This window comes from Tamandua tetradactyla, chromosome 10 (assembly GCF_023851605.1).
Source record: "Tamandua tetradactyla isolate mTamTet1 chromosome 10, mTamTet1.pri, whole genome shotgun sequence".
Lineage (NCBI taxonomy): Eukaryota > Metazoa > Chordata > Mammalia > Pilosa > Myrmecophagidae > Tamandua > Tamandua tetradactyla.
Window position 1 is genome coordinate 33,834,863 of NC_135336.1, and position 19,939 is coordinate 33,854,801.

The 19,939-nt window shown below is 36.8% G+C and overlaps 1 protein-coding gene across 2 annotated transcripts in view; it reads left to right on the forward strand.

Moving 5' to 3' along the window:
- CD200R1 (CD200 receptor 1) overlaps positions 1-19,939 on the forward strand; it is a 74,724-nt gene that overhangs the window by 696 nt on the left and 54,089 nt on the right. The gene's annotated exons all lie outside the window — the stretch shown is intronic.

The following is a 19,939-nucleotide window of genomic DNA, read 5'->3' on the forward strand; positions in this document are numbered from 1 at the left end:
CACCACTAGGAAAAACACTTTCACAATGTAACGAACTGGTGAGAAATGTGGTTGAAACAGCACTTCGTTTTCGGGGGCGGGGACCGTTACTATTTCAGCCTCTCTGTAGTTACAGAAAATGTCATTAAACTTTTAATGTTTCTTGTAAAATAAAAAACAGTTTTGCACTGGCATTACGGAATTGTTTTCATAGACATTCCATAATAACGTCTTATTTCAAAAGTTTATTCTCAAAGCAATTCGAATTGATCCTGTGGTGGAATTGGAAATACCGGCGTCATATAAAATGAGTAACTGAAGAATACTCCTGTGTAAGACCATAAGTCTTCTAGAATGCCAGCCACAAATAGGAAAGTAATGATAATTCATGGCCGAGTGATTCCCTGTTTTTTCAGTACCTAATCAGTACAGTGATTGAATGATGTGATGAAAAAATCGATGAGGTCTGAGGACTTTGAGCTAGACCTGCTGCTGGCCAGCTAGTATTTTATTGATCCTTGAGGCTCCCTTTCATCCCCCAGCCTTACTCCCTAGTGGTAAAATGCTTTATTGTATACATTCAGAAATTTTGAACCATGTGTAGTCTAACTCTAAATACCTGTTTTTTTTTGTTTGTTTAATAATATATTTGGAAGTCGTTAGCAACACATTGTGACCTACATGATTGCTTTTAATGGAGGCATATTATTTCATTTATTTCCCCAATCTGTTGTTCAGTAGTTAGCTTCTTTTTTTTTTTTAACTTTTTATTTTGAAATACTTTGAAACTTACAGGATAGTTGAAGGAAATAATGCAAAACACATGCAGAGAACTCCAATATCCATCCATCTGGATGCTCAGATCCACCAGCTTTTAACATTTTACCACACTTGCCATATCATTTTATCTGTTGTCTAAACATTTGAGAGTAGGTTGTGTACCTCGTACTTCTTAAACACTTACTATTTCCATTTCTATTTCCTAAGAATAAGGATATTCCTTATGTAAACATCTTAAGTACCATTCTCAAGTTCAAGAAATTTGAGACTGATATAAAGCCTACAGTCTACATTCCAGTTTTTTCTTATGTCCCAATACTTTCCTTTTGGGCTTTTTTCCATTATTAGATTCAGTGCAGCATCATGAATTGCATTTAATTATCATTATCTATTTCTTTTTTTAAGAAATCATAGAGACATGTATATAACGTAATCTTTCCTTCTTAATCACTCCCAAGCATACCATTCAGTAGGATTAATCATATTCACAATGTTTCACTACCCTCACCACCATCCATTACCAGAATTTTCCTATCACCCCAAACAGAAACTCTACACGTATTATGCGTTAACTCCCTGTGGTAGTTTGGAGCTAGGTACTCCAGAAAAGCAAGTTGTTAAACTTAATCCATTCATGTGGGTGTCAACTGTTATAAATAGGGTATTTTGATGAAGTTGCTTCAGTTCTGGTCTGGCCCATTTGAATCAGAATGGGTCTCAGTCCTATTACTGAAGGCCTTATGGGGAAAGCCACGCAAGTAAGAGAAAGCCTGATGGAGCAGACAGAAGTCGAACGTTAACAGAGTCTGGAAGAAAAGGGAGAAGCCAGGAGAGACTACCATGTGCATTTCCATATGACAGAAATGCCAAGGACATAGAATCACTGCCAATTCCAGAATGCCACAGACTTCTGGGAAAAAGCATCATCTTGATACCTTGATTTTGAACTTCTTGTCTCAAAACTGTGAGCCAATAAATTCCTCTTGTTTAAGCCAACTCATTACATGGTATTTGCTTTGGGAGCCAGGAAACAAAAATACTCCCTATTTCCTTTCCCCTTTGTAACCTGTACTCTACTTCTTATTTCTGTGATTTTGCATATTCTAGCTACGTCTTATAATTGGAATCATATAGTATCTGTTCCATTGCATCTGATTTATTTCACTCAACATGGCGTCTTCAAGGTTCATCCATGTAGTAGCATAAAACCAAACTTTATTTCTTTTCAAGGCTAATTAACATTCCATTTTATGTATTTATTTTTTGATCTGTTCATCTACTGATAGACATTTGGGTTATTTCCACCTTTTGGCAACTGTAAATAATGCTGCTGTAAAAATTTGTGTAAAATAAATGACTAACGGTGCCTGCCCATGCAAATGAATGAATGAATGAATGAATGAATGAATGACTAAGTCCTTGGTCTGTTCTGTTGGGTATATACCTAGAAGTGGGATTGCTGAGTCAAATGGTAGTTCTGTATTTAACTTTTTTGAGGAACTACCAATTTTCCACAGTGGCTGTAAGATTTTCATTCCCATGAACAATATACTCAGGTTCCTATTTCTCTGCATCCTTGTCAGCACTTGATTTTTCTGTCAGCTTGTCATTCTAGTGGTTGTAGAGGTGGTATCTCGTTGTGGTTTAGATTTGTTTTTCTCTAATGGCTAATGATGTTGAGCATCTTTTCATCTGGGTATTTGTATATCTTCCTTGGGGAAATGTCTATTCAAGTCCTTTGCCCTTTTTAAAATTGGGTTGCTTGTCTGCTTTTTTGTGTTGAGTTGTAGGAGTTCTTTATATATTCTGGATATTAAACACTTATCAGATACATGGTGTAATGGTTAAATTCATGTGTCAGCTTGGCTAGATTGTGGTGTTTAGTTGTTTGATCAAGCAAGCCCTGGCCTGATTGCTACTGTGAGATATTTCATGAATTTAAATCTTAGGTAATTTGATTGTATGTATGGCTGATTACATCTACAATTAACCAAGGAGATTGCCTTTAGCGATGAGATAAAGTCCTATGCAATCAGTTGAAGGTTTTAAAGGGAGAACTGATGGTTTCAGCAGTGAGAAGAAAGAATTTCTATCTCTACTTCAGCCAGCCAACTTCTCCTGGGGAAATCATTAAAAGTCTTTATTGGAGTTCCCAGCTTGTGGTCTACTCTATGGAATTTGAATTTGCCTATCCCCACAGTCATGTGAGTCAATACCTATAATAAATCTCATAATATTTTTTTATATCTACCTGTCTATCTCTCTATCTCTCTTTCTCTATCTCATCTATATATCTCTCTATATATATCCTGTTGATTCTGTTTCCTTGGAGACCCTTAATACAGATGGTTTCAAATATTTTCTCCCATTCTTTAGATTATCTTTTCGCTTACTTCGTAATGTCCTTTGAGGCACAAAAGTTTAAATCTTTTTTTTTTTTTTTTGCATGTGCAGGCACAGAGATTCGAACCAGGGTCTACGGCATGGCAGGTGAGAACTCTGCCAGTGAGCCACTGTGGCCCACCCTAGCCACTGTGGCCCGCCCAGGTTTTTTAATTTTGATGAAGTCCAATTTACCTATTTTTTTCTTTTCTTGCATGTGCTTTCAGTGTAAATTTGAGAACCCATTGCCTACTATAAGGACCTGAAGATATTTCCCTATGTTTTTCAGCATAAGCTATGTTATTATGGACAATGCTACAGTAAACGCTCATGAATAGATATCTTTGTAGACTTGTGGAAAGAGGATAATTTCCTAGAAGAGTTAAGTGTCATAATATATGTGCATTTGTATTTTTAATATCTCTATTGATAAATTTCCCTCTAAAGAAATTGTGCAGAATTATTCTAAAATAACAAAGTGTTACAGTACCTAAGCAGGCATTATAAAACTAGGCAATGTAATAAAACTCTATCTAGTAAAGAAAATTCTAATTTTTGTTTTAATTCAGATTTTACTGATTATTTTGGGAGGATGAACATATTTTGTCTTTAAAAACCTATTAACTACTAAGGGCATTGACTTCTTGTCTGTCATATGTTTTACAAATTTTTTTCCCAATTGTTTATTTTTTTACTTTTTAATAGTACTTTTGGTGCTACAGATTTTTGTTTTGGGGGTGGTCAAATGATATAAGTATTCTTTAAATATTTTGTCTCATGTCTAAAATTCCTCTCAGATTATAAACAGATTAGCCTATCTTTTCTTCTAATAGTTTCTTCTCAACAATATTGAATAATCCATCTTTTCTTCACTGGTTGTTAATACTACCTGTCTGTGTATCAAATTTCTGTATGTGGGTAGCTCTAGCTCCAGAACTTCTAACTTTGAAAGTGTTTTCAAATATGCCATTTCCTCTCCAAACCTTGGGGCTCTATGTTTGGAAATAAACCTGAGCATACAGGACTTTTGCCACTTCTTACAGGGGGTTGGAGGTATTTTGGGATAAAAAGATATCACAGCACTTATTTTGTGATCTTATATAACTCAGAATCCAGAATCATTTGACAGGACAGTTTTTCAAAATAAATTGTATTCCAAAGGTTGAGGGTCAAACAGATAATCTGCTGGAAATAAATATGACTAAGAAGGCCACATAATTTATCTAATCACCTTTTTTAAAAAGTGTCCGTGTAAATAAGGCATATACAACTTCAGGAAGAGTAAATGATACACTATACTTTCCTTGGGTAAATGTGGTCAAACTCATATCTAATTTCTAGTGCAAACTAAAGGTTAAAGATGAAATATTTACTGCAGTGAGGCATATTAATGAGAAGGGGATAAAGCTAGAAACTGAAGGAATTAGCTTCAGAGAGCAAACCCCATCATAAAGCTGCAATAGAAATCATAGGGTACACAGGGAAGTGTAAAGCCCAGGATATTCGGGCCAAAATTATTACTGAAGGAAATCCAGTCTGGTGGATGGTATGTTGTATTGGGACTCTCTGGGTTCTGACAACATTCTGAATCTGGTTGTTGAAAGCATCTTGGTTCCAGGTGGTCTATCTGAGTGATGTAGAGTTCTAGTCAGCAGCTATGGTTTGGGAGTCAGGATCTAGCTTCTTGGATAGTCAGGGTGTCAGGGTTGAGAATCAGACAAGGGTATCAGTCCTAGTGGGGCAAGAGGATTTAGATTAGAAAACCATGCAGATTAAACATGAGTGTGAGGTAGAGCGTGAATTTATCTAAGGGCATGTTAGCACTTATCCCAGGAAAATATGAAGAAACCACCCTTGGTCTATATACTGGTTTGAATCTATTATATACCCTGGAAAAGCCATGTTTTAATCCTGATTAAATTTTGTGGCGGCAGCCATTTCTTTTAATCCTAATACAGCACTGTAGGGCAGAAAGTTTTGATTAGATTATCTCCACAGAGATGAGGCATTACCAATTATGGGTGTGACCCTTTGAATATGGAGATATGATTCCATCCATTTCAAGTGGGTCTTGATTAGTTTACTGGAATTCTTTAAAATAGGAAACATTTTAGAGTCAAAAATGACAGAGTCAACAGAGAGAGAGCTGACACAGATATCAACACTTGGAGAACAGAGGCATGGATATTTGGAGATGCTTGGAGCCCCACAGACGTTGTCATGAGATGTTAAGAAAGATAGAACTTGGAGAGAGCCAACAAAGCAAAGAGATGACAGCCAGCCCTGGAGAAGCAAAGTAAGGAACTCCCACAGGAACAGAGGCTGAAAGCAAGAAGGCCTAGAAGCAAGGGACTAGCAGATGCCAGCCACATGACTAGACAGCTGATAGAGGTATTCCTGACCCATTGGCCTTCTTTGAATTAAGGTATCTTTCGTTGGATGCCTTAGTTTGGATATTTTTACAGGCTTAGAACTGTAAACTTGTAACTTATTAAGTTCCCTTTTTAAAAGCCATTCCAGTTCTGGTATTTCACATTCTGGCAGCATGCAAACTAGAACAGTCTAGTTCCATAGCACTGAAGTCAGGAATATATTTTGCCAAGCTATGTTAGCCTAGAGAGGCTGATACATAAGAGCTGTGTTCATGGACTGTACTGATCAGTATTCTTCCTTGTGTTATGCTATAGTATATGTTATCCAACACTAAGATCAATAAAATATCTCTGATCTTTATTCAGTTATTTATTCATTCACCAAATATTAAATGAGTACCTACCATATGCCAGCCACTGTACTAAGTGCTAGAGATACATAAGTAAGTGAATGAAACAGAAAAAATGTTGTATTGTCTCAGAAAATAGGTAAGTAAAATATTGAGTATGTTTGATGATAAATGTTTAGAAAAAACTACAGCTGGAAAAGGAGCTAGAACTATGTATGTGTGTGTTGGTGTGTAGGGGTAAGGATGTTGCAATTTTAGAATGGTGTTATTTGATCATAGATTTAATGGAATTGGGGAAATAAGCCACTTGATTTTCTGCAGAAAGTATTCCAGGTGAGTTGCAAAGGCCCAGAGCAGGTGTGTGTATGGCTAGGAATGGAGTAAATAAGGGGAAGAATGATAATAGATAAGGTCAGACAGGTAAGATTGGGAAGGAGGAAGGGGATGATCACATGGGGACTTTTAGGTCAGTGCAAGGAGTTTGGCTTTTCTCTGAGTGAAATGGAAGGCATGTGGAGGTTTTTGGCTTATATTTAAGAGAATCATAAATTCTGAATGATTTTTAGTAATAGTGGTTTGGACCAGGGTGGTAGCAGTAGATGTGTTACAAGTGTCAGGTTCAAGATTTATTTTGAAGGTAAAACCAAGATAACTGTTAACATAATAGATGTGGGGTATAAGAGAATGCTGCCAAGAATTTCTTATAAGATTTTTGACTGGATCAATTAGAAGAATGGAGTTGTGTTTTATTGAGATGGGAATGGCTTCAAAAAAGAAGAGATTATGAGAGAATATCAGAAATTCTGTTTTTGACATATTCAGTTGGAGACATGTAGTAGATAGTCATGTGAGGATGTATAAACTCTTCAGGTAAGAAGTCTGAGATACAAATTCGTGTATCACCAGCCTATAGATGAGATGAGATGGCTAGGGGCGTGAATGAACAAAGAGAAAAGAAGAGGATTAAGGAGTATGCTCTGTAGTATTTAGAGGACAGATAGATAAGGAAGAACCAGCAAAGAAGGTTGAAAAGGAGAGGTGAGGGAGGTGGGAAGTGTCAGGGTGTGACATTGTAGAAACCAAATGAAAGTGTCGGGGATTGAATCTAGTCCCCCACAAAGGCATGTTCAGGTCCTAACCCCTGGTCCTGTGGGTGTGTACCCATTTGGAAGTAGGACCTTTGAAGATATTATTGGTTAAGGTATGCCCAACTGAATGAGGGTGAACCTTAATCCAATATGGTTGAAGTTCTCATAAGCAAAGGAAATTGGACACAGAAGGCGAGGCCATGGGGAACAACCAGAAGCTGAAAGTCAGTGGAACCCAGAAAAGAAAGAAGAAGATATTGCCCTGTACATTGCCACGTGGCATAAAAACCAGGGAACCAAGGATCTTCAACAGTCAGCCTCACAGTGCCACATTCTTCAGGGAATAAGACCTTACCTTGTTGACTCCTAGCCTCAAAACCATTAGCCTGTAAATTCCCATTGGTTAAACCAGCCCATTTCATGGCATTTGTGATTTCAGCCAGAAAGCTAAGTCAGAAATTTTCAGGTAAGGGGTAAAGGTTGACATTTTGGCTTTTTTAATATCTAAGGTGACTCTCACTGTCTTAGATGTGATGATTTTGCAACTCAAATCCAAGGTAAGGTTTTGGGATCTGAAAGTTTATACTTCCATCTTTCCAGGATACTGTTACTGATCTTTTTGCTTTGATCTTTTAAATAAGTAAACCATGTTTTATTTACCTCTGTGGTATCTGTAACTGGTTCATCATTATCTGTTCATCATTATCTACTGTTTGCTAACATAATGGTCTTGAAAAGTTTAAGGCAAAGTTTTCAGTTTAGTGGACATGTGAGGTCCCTGGGATCATTCTAACATATTGAATATCAGGCTTAGGGAAACCCGACTAATGCTAAACTCTGGTTAGTGGATCTGTGTCAGCTTTGATTAAAGGCATATAATGATTTTGCTAGGGTCTTTATAGTTTATAGTGTAAAAATCTTCTATTACTAGAATTACATTGTTGTTTTGTGATATAGAGAAGACTTTTAATATAGGCTAGGTAAAGACTTTTCCATTTCAGCCCCTTGTCTTACCTCTTTCCTGCTCACATCCTGTACTCTGGACATAAACTTCATGCAATTCCTGGAATACGCCGAACTATTCCATACTTCTAATCTTTGCACATGCTCTTTTCTCTGCTTGGCATCTTCTTTTTTCTCATTCTGACAGTCTTTATTACATCTTTCAGTACTATATTTAAATGGCACTGTCTTAATATAGCCTTCACCCAATCATTACTTTCATTGTATTCTAACAGATATACGTGCCTGTTTCCCCTACTAGATTAAGCAGTTAGAGAGTAGGAATTAGCCTTTATTTATTTTATATTCTCAACATCTAGCATAGTTGCTTGCCTCAATAAATGGTTGTAAATGGATAATGGCAGTGATTATAGCTATTCCTATCCTCTAGCTATTCCAACATTTAGTTTGGATATAGGCATTTGAAATGAACATATGTTGTTTATGTTCAGCATACCCTGCATAGAGGGGAGCAATCCTTTCCTCCTCTGCGTTGTTCTGTTTTGGCTCTCAATAACAAAACCCCAAACTTCAGATTCCAGAAGGTGGTATTTGGCCATTCATGGCATGTGTTATGACAATAATTATTTGAGTAACATGCAAACAAACAACATGCAAACAATCCCACCCTAACCATTCAGCTGGAGAGGCAGTTGCCTCTGCATGGAGGCTTATGTCATGATGCTGAAATGTGAGTACAACATTCACAATTGCTGTTCTTTCCTGCCACATGGAGGAAGTCTAAAGTATAGTAGGAGAGAATTAGGCTAGCACAAAGAAAAACAATACTGAGAGGTGGGGATGTGTTCTAGTTTGCTAGCTGCTGGAATGTAATATACCAGAAACGGAATGGCTTTTAAAAAGGGGAATTTAATAAGTTGCTTGTTTACAGTTCTAAGGCTGAGAAAATGTCCCAATTAAAGCAAGTCTATAGAAATGTCCAATCAAAGGTATCCATCCAGGGAAAGATACCTTGGTTTAGGAAGGCCGATGAAATTCAGGGTTTCTCTCTCAAGTGAGAAGGCACATGGTGAACACAGTCAGAGCTTGTCTCTCTCGGCTGGAAGGGCACATGGTGAACACAGCATCATCTGCTAGCTTTCTCTCCTGGCTTCTGGTTTCATGAAGCTTCCCGGGAGGAGTTTTCCTTCTTCATCTCCGAAGGTCACTGGCTCGTGGACTCTCTGCTTTGTGGTGCTAGCATTCTCTGCTCTCTCCGAATCTCTTCCATTCTCCAAAATGTTTCCTCTTTTATAGGACTCCATAAACTTATCAAGACCCACTCAAATGGGTGGAGACATGTTGTCACCTAATCCAGTTTAACAACTACTCTTGATTAAATCACATCTCCAGGGAGTTGATCTGATTACAGTTTCAAATATACAGTATTGAATAGGGATTATTCTGCCTTCATGAAACGGGATTTAGATTAAAATATGTTTTTTCTAAGGGATATACATCCTTCCAAACCAGCACAGGATGGTACATGGCCTGGTGAGATTCCTGGTGATATATTTTTAGTTCCATATTCTCTGTCCCTCTGCTTTCAGTCACAGAAGTCAATATGTTGCTGTCCTTGTTTTTCCTGAAGCTGATTTGAATTGGGTTTTCTTTTACCTACAACAGGAAAGGTCACATGATTAATACATTGTATGATCTATATGATTCATGTGTGAGTCCAAATGAAGAGCCATCAGACTGCCATGCAGGATAGTTGGAATGTACAGCATAAGTTTCAGCCCTATAGAGTTTACCCATGCAAAAGCTTTAGGCTTAGAGTGACTATGCCTGTAGGTTAAGCAGGCCAAAATATCCTCCCTTAATTTACCAGCTAGAATTCAGAAAACACAAGAATCTTGCCTCCACTTAGGATAGTTCCTCATGCAATGACCTTTGGTAAAAGTCAGTATTCTGATTTTATTATGAGAATTAGCAGGGTTTGGGATATATTATGTAAGTGCTGAGAAAAAGTAACTTCCTTTAGGATAGCCTAGGAGATAGTTTAGCACAAAGCTAACAGGATTTTATTATTTAATATGACTTGAACAGATCTTATATACTTTATACAAATATAAACATTCCTTACAATCAGTTTTTTAAAACTTTTTTTATTGTATAATATAACATTTATACAAAGAAAGAAAGAAAAAAGTGAAAGTTTTCAAAGCATTCTTCAATAAGTAGTTACAGGACAGATCCCAGAGTTTGTCATGGGCTACCATACCATCATCTCAGATTTTTCCTTCTAGCTGCTCCAGAATATAGGAGGCTAGAAGGAATCAATATATTTTTTTATCATCACAATCAGCCCTTTTTCTTTTTTGTAAAAAATAACATATGTACAAAAAAAGCAATAAATTTCAAAGCACAGCAAAATTACTTGTAGAAAAGATTTTAGAGTTTGGTATGGGTTGCAATTCCACAATTTCAGGGTTTTACTTCTAGCTGCTCTATGATTCTGGAGACTAAAAAAAAATATCAATTTAATGATTTCAGCAATCATATTCGTTTTTAAACCCTACCTTCTCTATATAACTCCACCATCACCTTTGATCTTTCTATCCCACTCTTTAGGGGTATTTTGGCTATGCCCATTCTAATTTTTTCATGTTGGAGAAGAGGCTGTCAATATATGAGTTAGAGAGATGGAACTAGTTGATGTTCTGGAGAGGCTGGGCCACTAGGCTTCAGGACCTATCTGGAGGTTGTAGGTTTCTGGAAAGTTACCCTAGTACATGGAATCTTTGTAGAATCTTATATATTGCCCTAGGTATTCCTTAGGATTGACTGGAATGGTTTTGGTTGGGGTTTGGCAAAATATGATAGGTAGCAGTGTCTAACTGATACTTGCTTAAGAGTGACCTCCAGAGTAGCCTCTCCTCTCTATTTGAACTCTCTAAGCCACAGCTAATTTGTTAGTTACATTTCTTCTCCCCGTTTTGGTCAGGATGGAATTGTTGATCTCATGGTGCCAGGGCTGGACTCATCCCTGGTAGTCTTCTCCCACACTGCCAGGGAAACTTTCACCCTTGGATGTCATGTCCCACATGATATGACAAGGGCAATGATTTCACTTGCACAGTTGAGCTTAGAGAGAGTGAGGTCACATCTGAGCAACAAAAAATGTCCTCCAGAAGTAACTGTTAGGCATACCTGTAGGTAGTCAAAGCTTCTCTGCTACCTACATAACCTTCACAAGAGTAAGCCTCAAGATCAAGGGCTTGGCTTATTGATTTTGGGGTACTTAACATTTGAAACTGATATTTGAAACAGTATCAGGGAATTCCCTGATGGTAAAGTTTGATTGTTCCCCATTTTTTCTCCTATCCCTCAAGGGTCTTTGCCAGTACTTTTTGATTATCTGCTTGATATATTCTAGGATGTGTCCAGGCTTTTGTATCCAGGTATTGCATTAAGCTATATATAGGATTAAAGGCCCTCATTCTTATTCTAGGCTCCCTTTGTTTCAGTTGTTCAAATGAGCTATCTAGACAGGTTGAGTTAGACTATATGCTACAATAAAATTTAGGTTCCGGACAAAATAAACCTTTCTTCCTTTGGTCTCAATGAGTAGGTGCAGTTCTTAAATATAGACAAGGTCTTTCTTACCCCTGTGTTCTGAATTACCTTAATCTCCATCTGGTCGACTTCATTCTTATCTATAAATACCAGGTTATAGATCTATAAAACAGTCTCTCAAACTCCAGAAATAATAATGACCACTCTGGATTAAATGTGTCTACTATAAGAGCTTGCAGTCTAGGCCCCTGATTTCTTATAAGCATTTTCTAAAGGAGACTGTACAATAATTGTTCTTTAGTTTCTGGCTTATTTTGCCTCACCAAATGCCATGCAGATTCATTCACATTGTTGGACGCCTCATGACTTCGTTCCTCGTTCCTTTTTGTAGCAGCAAAATATTCGATCATTTGTATATATACCAGCATTCCCCAGTCTACTCAGTCGGTGCATCCTTCAGCCACCTGCATTCATTAGGCATCATGTATAATGCCCAAAGTCCACAGTCCATCAACACTCTCAATTTTAGATCATTTCATTGTTCCCGAGAGAAAGATAACCAATGAACACACCCTCACCACATAGGAAATATAAACCTCTCCTTAATTCTTGTCCCTCCCCCCATTATTTACCCCTACAATTGCTACGGTACTGCTGATGTTTTCTATTAGATACAGCCCATAGCATGCAATAGCAGTTTTCCCCCCATACCCTGGACTTAAACACTCTTTGTACACAAATCATATCTTTGAAGTACTTCTTGCAAGAACTTATTTATTTTTCTAGTGGCCCGTAAGTCTAAACAATCCCTTTCAATTATGTTCACCCTCAATACAGTAATATTGCCTATAGACCCATTAGAGAACTGCCTTCACTTCTATCTATTCCCTTACATTGGAGTTCAACCTCATTAGCTAACCATTCACCCATCTCTAGCATCTATGTATCTCTAAGTCCTCTACATTCTGTATTGCAAGCCTCTGATTTTACCTTTACCATAATCATAAAGATTGAGTCATATAGTATCTATCCTTTTGTGTCTGGCTTATTTCACTCAGCATTATGTCCTCAAGACTCATCCATCTTGTCCTGTGCTTCAGGACATCATTTCATCTGACTGCTGCATAATATTCCCTTGTATATATATACCACATTTTGTTAATCCACTCATCTGTTGATGGGCATTTGGATTGTTTTCATCATTTGGTGATTATGAATAATGCTGCTATGAACATCGGTGTGCAAATGTCTGTTTGTGTCACTGCTTTCAACTCTTTTGGGTATATACCAAGTAGAGTTATTGCTGGGTCATAAGGCAACTGGATATTTAGTTTCCTAAGGAACCGCCAAACTGTTTTCCATAGTGGCTGTCCCATTATACAATCCCACCAGCACTGCATAAGTGTCCCAATTTCTCCATATCTCTCCAACATTTGTAGTTTCCTGTTTATTTAATAGCAGCCATTTTTATAGGTGTGAGTTGGTATCTCATTGTAGTCTTGATCTGCATTTCCCTTATAGCTAATGCATTTCATAGCTATATGAAAAGAGCATCTCTTCATGTGCTTTTGAGCCATCTGTATTTGCTCTTCAGAAAAATCCCTATTCATATCCTTAGCCCATTTTATAATTAGGTTGTTTGTTCTTTTGTTGTTGAGCTGTATGATTTCTTTATGTATGCAGGATATCAACCCCCTTTGTCTGACATATGATTTTCAAATATTTTCTCCCATTGAGTTGGCTGCCTCTTCAGCTTTTTGACAAAATCTTTTGAGGTGCAGAAGCATTTGATTTTGAGGAGTCCCTGTTTATCTATTTTTTCTTTTGTTGCTTGTGCTTTGGGTGTAAAGTTTAGGAAGCTACCTCCTATTACCAGGTCTTGAAGATGTTTCCCTACATTTTCTTCTAGGAGCTTTATGATGCCAGTTCTTTTATTTAGGTGTTTAATCCACTTTGAGTTAATTTTTGTGTAAGGTGTGAGGTAAGGGTCCTCTTTCATTCTTTTGGCTATTTATATCCCATTCTTCCATGCCCATTTATTGAAAAGAGTATTTTTGTCCCAGTTAAGTGGATTTGGGGCCTTGTCAAAAACCAGTTGACCGTAGATTTGGTGGTCTATTTCTACACTCTCGATTTGATTCCTTCGGTCAATACTTCTATCTTTGTGCCAGTATGATGCTATTTTGACCACTGTGGTTTTATAATAAGTTTTAAAGTCAGGAAGTGTTAATCCTCCCACTTTGTTATTCTTTTTTAGGATGCTTTTAGCTATTTGGGGTCTCTTCCGTCCAGATGAATTTGGTAACTAGCTTTTCCAAATCTTTAAAGTAGGTTGTTGGAATTTTGATTGGTGCTGCATTGAATCTGTAGATTAACTTGTGTAGAATTGAATCTTAACTATATTTACCCTTCCTATCCATGAGCGGGGAATGTCTTTCCACCTATTTAGATCTTTTTTGTAAATTTCTTTTGGCAATGTTATGTAGTTGTCTGTGGACAAGTCCTTTACGTCCCTAGTTAAGTTCATTCCCAAGTACTTGGCTGTTTTAGTTGCTATTTTGAATGGAATTTTTTACCTAACTGACTCCTCAGTTGAGTCACTTCTTGTGTATAGAAATGTTACTGATTTTTGTGCATTAATTTTATATCCTGCCACCTTGGTGAATTTGTTTATTAGCTCAAGTAACTTTGCTGTAGATTGCTCAGGATTTTGGAAGTATAGTATCATGTCATCTGCAGATAATGAAAGTTTTACTTCTTCCTTTCCAATTTGTGTGCCTTTTATTTCTTTGTCCTGCCTGATTGCTGTAGCTAGAACTTCTAGCACAATGTTGAATAACAGTGGTGATAGTGGGCATCCTCGTCTTGTTTCTGAATTTAGGGGTAAAGTTTTCAGTCTCTCTCCATTGAGTATGATGCAGGCTATTAGTTGTTCATATATGCCCTTTATTATATTGAGGAGAAGTTACTTTTGATTCCTATCTTTTGAAGTATTTTTATCAGAAAAAGATGTTGAATTTTTTGAATGCTTTTTCAGCACCAATCAAGATGATCATATGATTTTTCCCGTTTGATTTATTAATGTGCTGTATTATAGTAATTGACTTTCTTGTGGTGAAACATCCTTGCAATCCTGCTATAAACCCCACTTGGTCGCGGTGTGTAATTCTTTAAATATGTTGTTGGATTCAATTTGCTAGTTTTTTGCTGAGAATTTTTGTGTTTATGTTCATTAGGGAAATTGGCTTGTAGTTTTCCTTTCTGAGAGCATCTTTACCTGGTTTTGGTATGAAAATAATATTAACTTCATAAAATGAGTTAGGTAGAGTTCTTTTTTCCTCAATTTTTTAGATAAGTTTGAGCAGGATTGGTGTTAGTTCTTTTTGGAATATTTCATAAAATTCCCCTATGAAGCCATCTGGCCCTGGGCTTATCTTTGCAGGAAGATTTTTGATGACTGATTGAATCTCTTTACTTGCAATTGGTTTATTGAGATCTATTTCTTCCTGAGCCAGTGTAGCTTGTTTGTGTGTTTCAAGGAATTTGTCCATTTCATCTAAGTTGTCTCGTTTGTTGGCATATAGTTGCTCACATTATCATCTTATGATTTCTTTTATTTCTTCAGGGTCTGTGGTGGCACACCCCTTCTCATTTCTGATTTTATTTGCATCCTCTCTTTTTTTTTCTTTCTCAGTCTTGCTAGTGGCCCATCAATTTTATTGATTTTTCTCAAAGAACCAACTTTTTTTAAAATTCTTTCTATTGTTCTTTTATTCTCACATTCATTTAAGTCTGCTTTAATCTTTGAATTAAAAAATAATTATTTCTTTTATTTCTCTTCTTCTATTTACTTTGGAGTTAGTTTGTTGTTCATTTTCAAGTTCCTCTGGTAGGCAGTTAAGTTCTCGATTTTTGCTCTTCCTTTTTATGTAGGCATTTAGGGCAATAAATTTCCCTCTCAGCACAACCTTTGCCATGTCGCATATGTTCTAATATGTTGTATTCTCATTTTCATTAGTTTCCAGATAGCTATTGATTTCTCTAGAAATTTCTTCTTTGACCAACTGGTTGTTTAAGAGTGTGTTATTTAATCTCCAATTATTTGTGAAAGTTCTCATTCTTTGGTGGCTTTTTATATCCAACTTCATTCCATTGTGATCAGAGGAAGTGCTTTGAATAATTTCAGTGTTTTTTAATTTTTAAAGACCAGTTTTGTGCCCCAGCATGTGATCTATCTTGGAGAATGTTACAAGTGGACTAGAGAAGAATATATATCCTGGTGTTTTGGTGTCTAATGACCTATACATATCTGTTAGGTCTAATTCATTTATCAAGTTGTTTAACTTCTCTATTTCTTGTTGATCTTATGTCTGGATGTTCTATCTATAGAGGAGAGTGGTATATTGAAGTCTTCTACTATCATTGTTGAAACATCTATGGCTCTCTTCAATTTTCTCGATGTCTGTCTCATATACTTTGGACCTCCTTGATTGGGTGCATAAAAATTTATGATTTTTATTTCTTTTTGATGAATTGACCTTTATTAATATATAGTGTCCTTCTTTATCTGTTATGATATCTTTACATTTAAAGTCTATTTTGTCTGATATTAGTATAGCTACTCCTGCTTTCTTTTGGTTACAACTTTCCTGGAACATCTTTTTCCATCCTTTCACTTTCAAATGTATCCATGAGTCTAAGATGAGTCTCTTATAAGCAGCCCTATACCTGGATTATGTTTTTTAATCCATTCTGCCAATCTGTATCTTTTAACTGGTAAATTCAGTCTGTTAACATTCATAGTAATTACTGAAAAGGCATTTCTTGAGTCCAACATTTTATCTTTTGGATTTTATTTGTCAAATATGTATATTCTTTTTCCTCTTTTTCTTTTTATCCTTTAAATACTCTTCAATTCTGTGCCCACCTCCAGACCTCCATCTCCTATCTTTTTTTTTTTCAACTGGCAGAACGCCCTTTAGTATTTCTTGTAGGGCCAGTCCCTTGTTGACACATTCTTTCAGGATTTGTTTGTCTGAAAATTTTAATCTCTCCCTCAGTTTTGAAGGAAAATTTGGCTGGGTACAGAATTCTCTCTTTTTTTTTTAAATTTTATTTATTAAACATGCCAACATATGAACACAAATATTCTTATCATATGATCATTCCATTCTACATATATAATCAGTAACTCACAATATCATCACATAGTTGCATATTCATAATCATGATAATTTCTTAGAACATTTGTATCAATTCAGAAAAAGAAATAAAAAGAGAGCAGAAAAAAATTCATACATACTATGCCCCTTACCCCTCCCTTTCATTGATCACTAGCATTTCAACCTACTAAATTTATTTTGACATTTGTTCCTCCTATTATTTATTTTTAATCCATATGTTTTACTCCTCTGTCGATAATGTGGATAAAAGTAGCATCAGACACAAGGTTTTCACAATCACACAGTCACACTGTGAAAGCTATATCATTATACAATCATCTTCAAGAAACATGACTACTGGAGCACAGCTCTACATTTCAGGCACTTCCCTCCAGCCTCTCCATTACACCTTAGCTAAAAAGATGATATCTGTATAATGCATAAGAATAACCTCCAGAATAACCTCTCAACTCTGCTTGGAATCTCTCAGCCATTAACACTTTATTTTGTCTCATTTCACTCTTCCCCCTTTTGGTCGAGAAGGTTTTCTCAGTCCCTTGATGCTGAGTCCCAGCTCATTCTAGGATATTTGTCCCACATTGCCAGGAAGGTCCACACCCCTGTGAGTCATGTCCCATGTAGAGAGGGGGAGGGCAGTGAGTTTGCTTGCAGTGTTGGCTGAGAGAGAGAGGCCACATCTGAGCAGCAAAAGAGGTTCTCTTGGGGGTGACTCAGGCCTAATTTCAAGTAGCCTTAGCCTATCCTTTGTGGGGTTAAGTTTCATATGAACAAACCCCAAGATTGGGGGCTTGGCCTATTGCTTTGGTTGTCCCCACTGCTTGTGAGAATATCAAATTCTCCACTTGGGGAAGTTGAATTTTCTCCCTTTCTCACCATTCCCCCAAGAGGACTTTGCAAATACTTTTTTATTCACTGTTCAAATCACTCCGGGATTTATCAGGGCATCACTCTGGACAAACCTAAAAAATCTCATGCCCTGCCTAAGGTTCCATGTTATGGTGTTCAATTAAGCTGTCCACATAAGTTATATTAGGAAATGCACTAGTCAAAATATAAGTTTTGTACCAAATAAGTATTTTTTGCTTTAGTCTCACACATGTTAAAGTTTTAAAATATTAATTACCATCTATTTTCAACACCCTGCAGTATCGACGTTTCTTTGTTCTTCCTCAGGCAAAAAGCATTTTTAAATTTGTACCTTTAGTAACTATCATTATACTCTTTAGGCATTCCTAGATTATACCACCTCAGTCTTTATTGTCTATCTTTCCTTCTGTTTCATTTTGGGTACAGAATTTTTGGCTAGAAGTCTTTCTCTTGCAGGAGTTTAAATATATCATACCACTGCTTTCTTGCCTCCATGGTGCTAGTTGAGTAGTCTGAACTCAGTCTTAAGTTGTTATACTTGTATGTAGTAGATTGTTTTTCTCTTGCTGCCTTCAGGATTTTCTGCTTCTCTTCAGCATTTGACAGACTGATTAGTATATGTCTTGGGGAAGGCCTATTTAGATTTATTCTATTTGGAGTTTGTTGATCTTCTTGACTTGCATATTTATGTCCTTTATAAGGCTTGGGAAGTTTTCCCCCATTATATCCTCAACTAATCTTCCTAGCACTTTACTCTTTTCTTCTCCTTCGAGGACACCAGTGATGTTCTTATATTTGTGTGCTTTGCTTTGTCCATGATTTCCCTGAATCCAACTCAATTTTTTCCATCTTTTTTTGCCATTTGCTGTTTTGAGTGTCCAAAATCACTTTTCCTGTCCTCCAGCTCACTTATTCTTTCTTCTGCCTCTTCAAATCAGCTGTTGTATGTTTCTAGTATGTTTTTTATTTGGTCTAACACATTGTTCTAGTTTGCTAGCTGCCAGAATGCAATATACCAGAAACAGAATGACTTTTAAAAAGGGGATTTTATTTTATTTTATTTTATTTTTGTTTGTAAATGCATGCTGTTTTCTTTATTAATTGGACTTCATCTTTTTTGTACATCTGAGCTCTTGGTCTATTGTTATTATCAATAAATGCTTTGTCAAAATGTTAAATTTTCTAAACTGGTTTCAAATCAGAACATATCCACACACATCCAGTCCAACTATATTATACAATCAATGGCTCGCAATATCATCACATAGTTGTGTATTCTTCACCATGATCATTTTTAGAACATTTGTATCACTTCAGAAATAAACTTAATTTTTATAGCAAAATGTTTCTATGGTAGTAAGTTACTTTTATAGTAAAGGATACTCGTTTGAGCAAACTATATCAATGAATATGCCAAAGATAAAAATATATTGCTAAACCTTAAAAAGGGGAATTTAATAAGTTGCTAGTTTATAGTTCTAAGGCCAAGAAAATGTCCCAATTAAAACAAGTCTATAGAAATGTCCAATTTAAGGCATCCGGGGAAAGACACCTTGGTTCAAGAAGGCCGACGATGTTCAACATTTCTCTCTCAGGTGGAAGGGCACATGGCAAACGTGGCAGCATCTGCTGGCTTTCTCGTGACTCTACCAAAAAGGACTCTCTCCAAAATGTTTCCTCTTTTAAAGGATTCCAGTAAGCAACTCCACCTTCAGTGGGTGGAGACACACCTCCATGGGAATCATCTAATCAAAGGTTACCACCCACAATTGGGTGGGTCACATCTTCATGGAAACAATCAAAATGCTCCCACCCAGCAATATTGAATGAGGATTAAAGGGCATGGCTTTTCTGGGGACCACCACAGATTCAGACCAGGACAAGCATCTTTAATCTCTATGATATCTGCTATTTTTCTATTTTTTCTTTCAAATTCCTCTTTATACTCTTCTAGTGTCTTCTTGATCTCCTTTATGTCATTAGCCATCCCATTTATTTTATTTAGTAGAGTTATATAAACATCTTTGATTAGTTTTCCAACATCTGTGTCTCCTCTGGTGTTTTAATTTGGTTGTTAGGCTGGGCTATATCTGTCTGCATCATGATATGCTTAGTGATCTTCTGTCTTCATGGCATGTAAATATCTTGATTGGTTCACTTTGGAAGTTGATTTCCTTCAGTAGTCTAAAACCTTGTATTTGTGGGATGGATATGGAGCAGGAGGCAGGGTGCCAGGTGGGGCATAACAGTGCAGAAATGCATTGCAGCACAGGTATAGGTGCAGGTTGGGGATGCTAAACTGGTGCCTGTGAGCATGAGCCCAGCAACAGGAGGATATGGCTATGTGGGTGCACGGGTATGGTAGTTAGATTCAGTTGTCACCTTGGCCAGGTGAAGATGCCTAGTTATATTGCTGT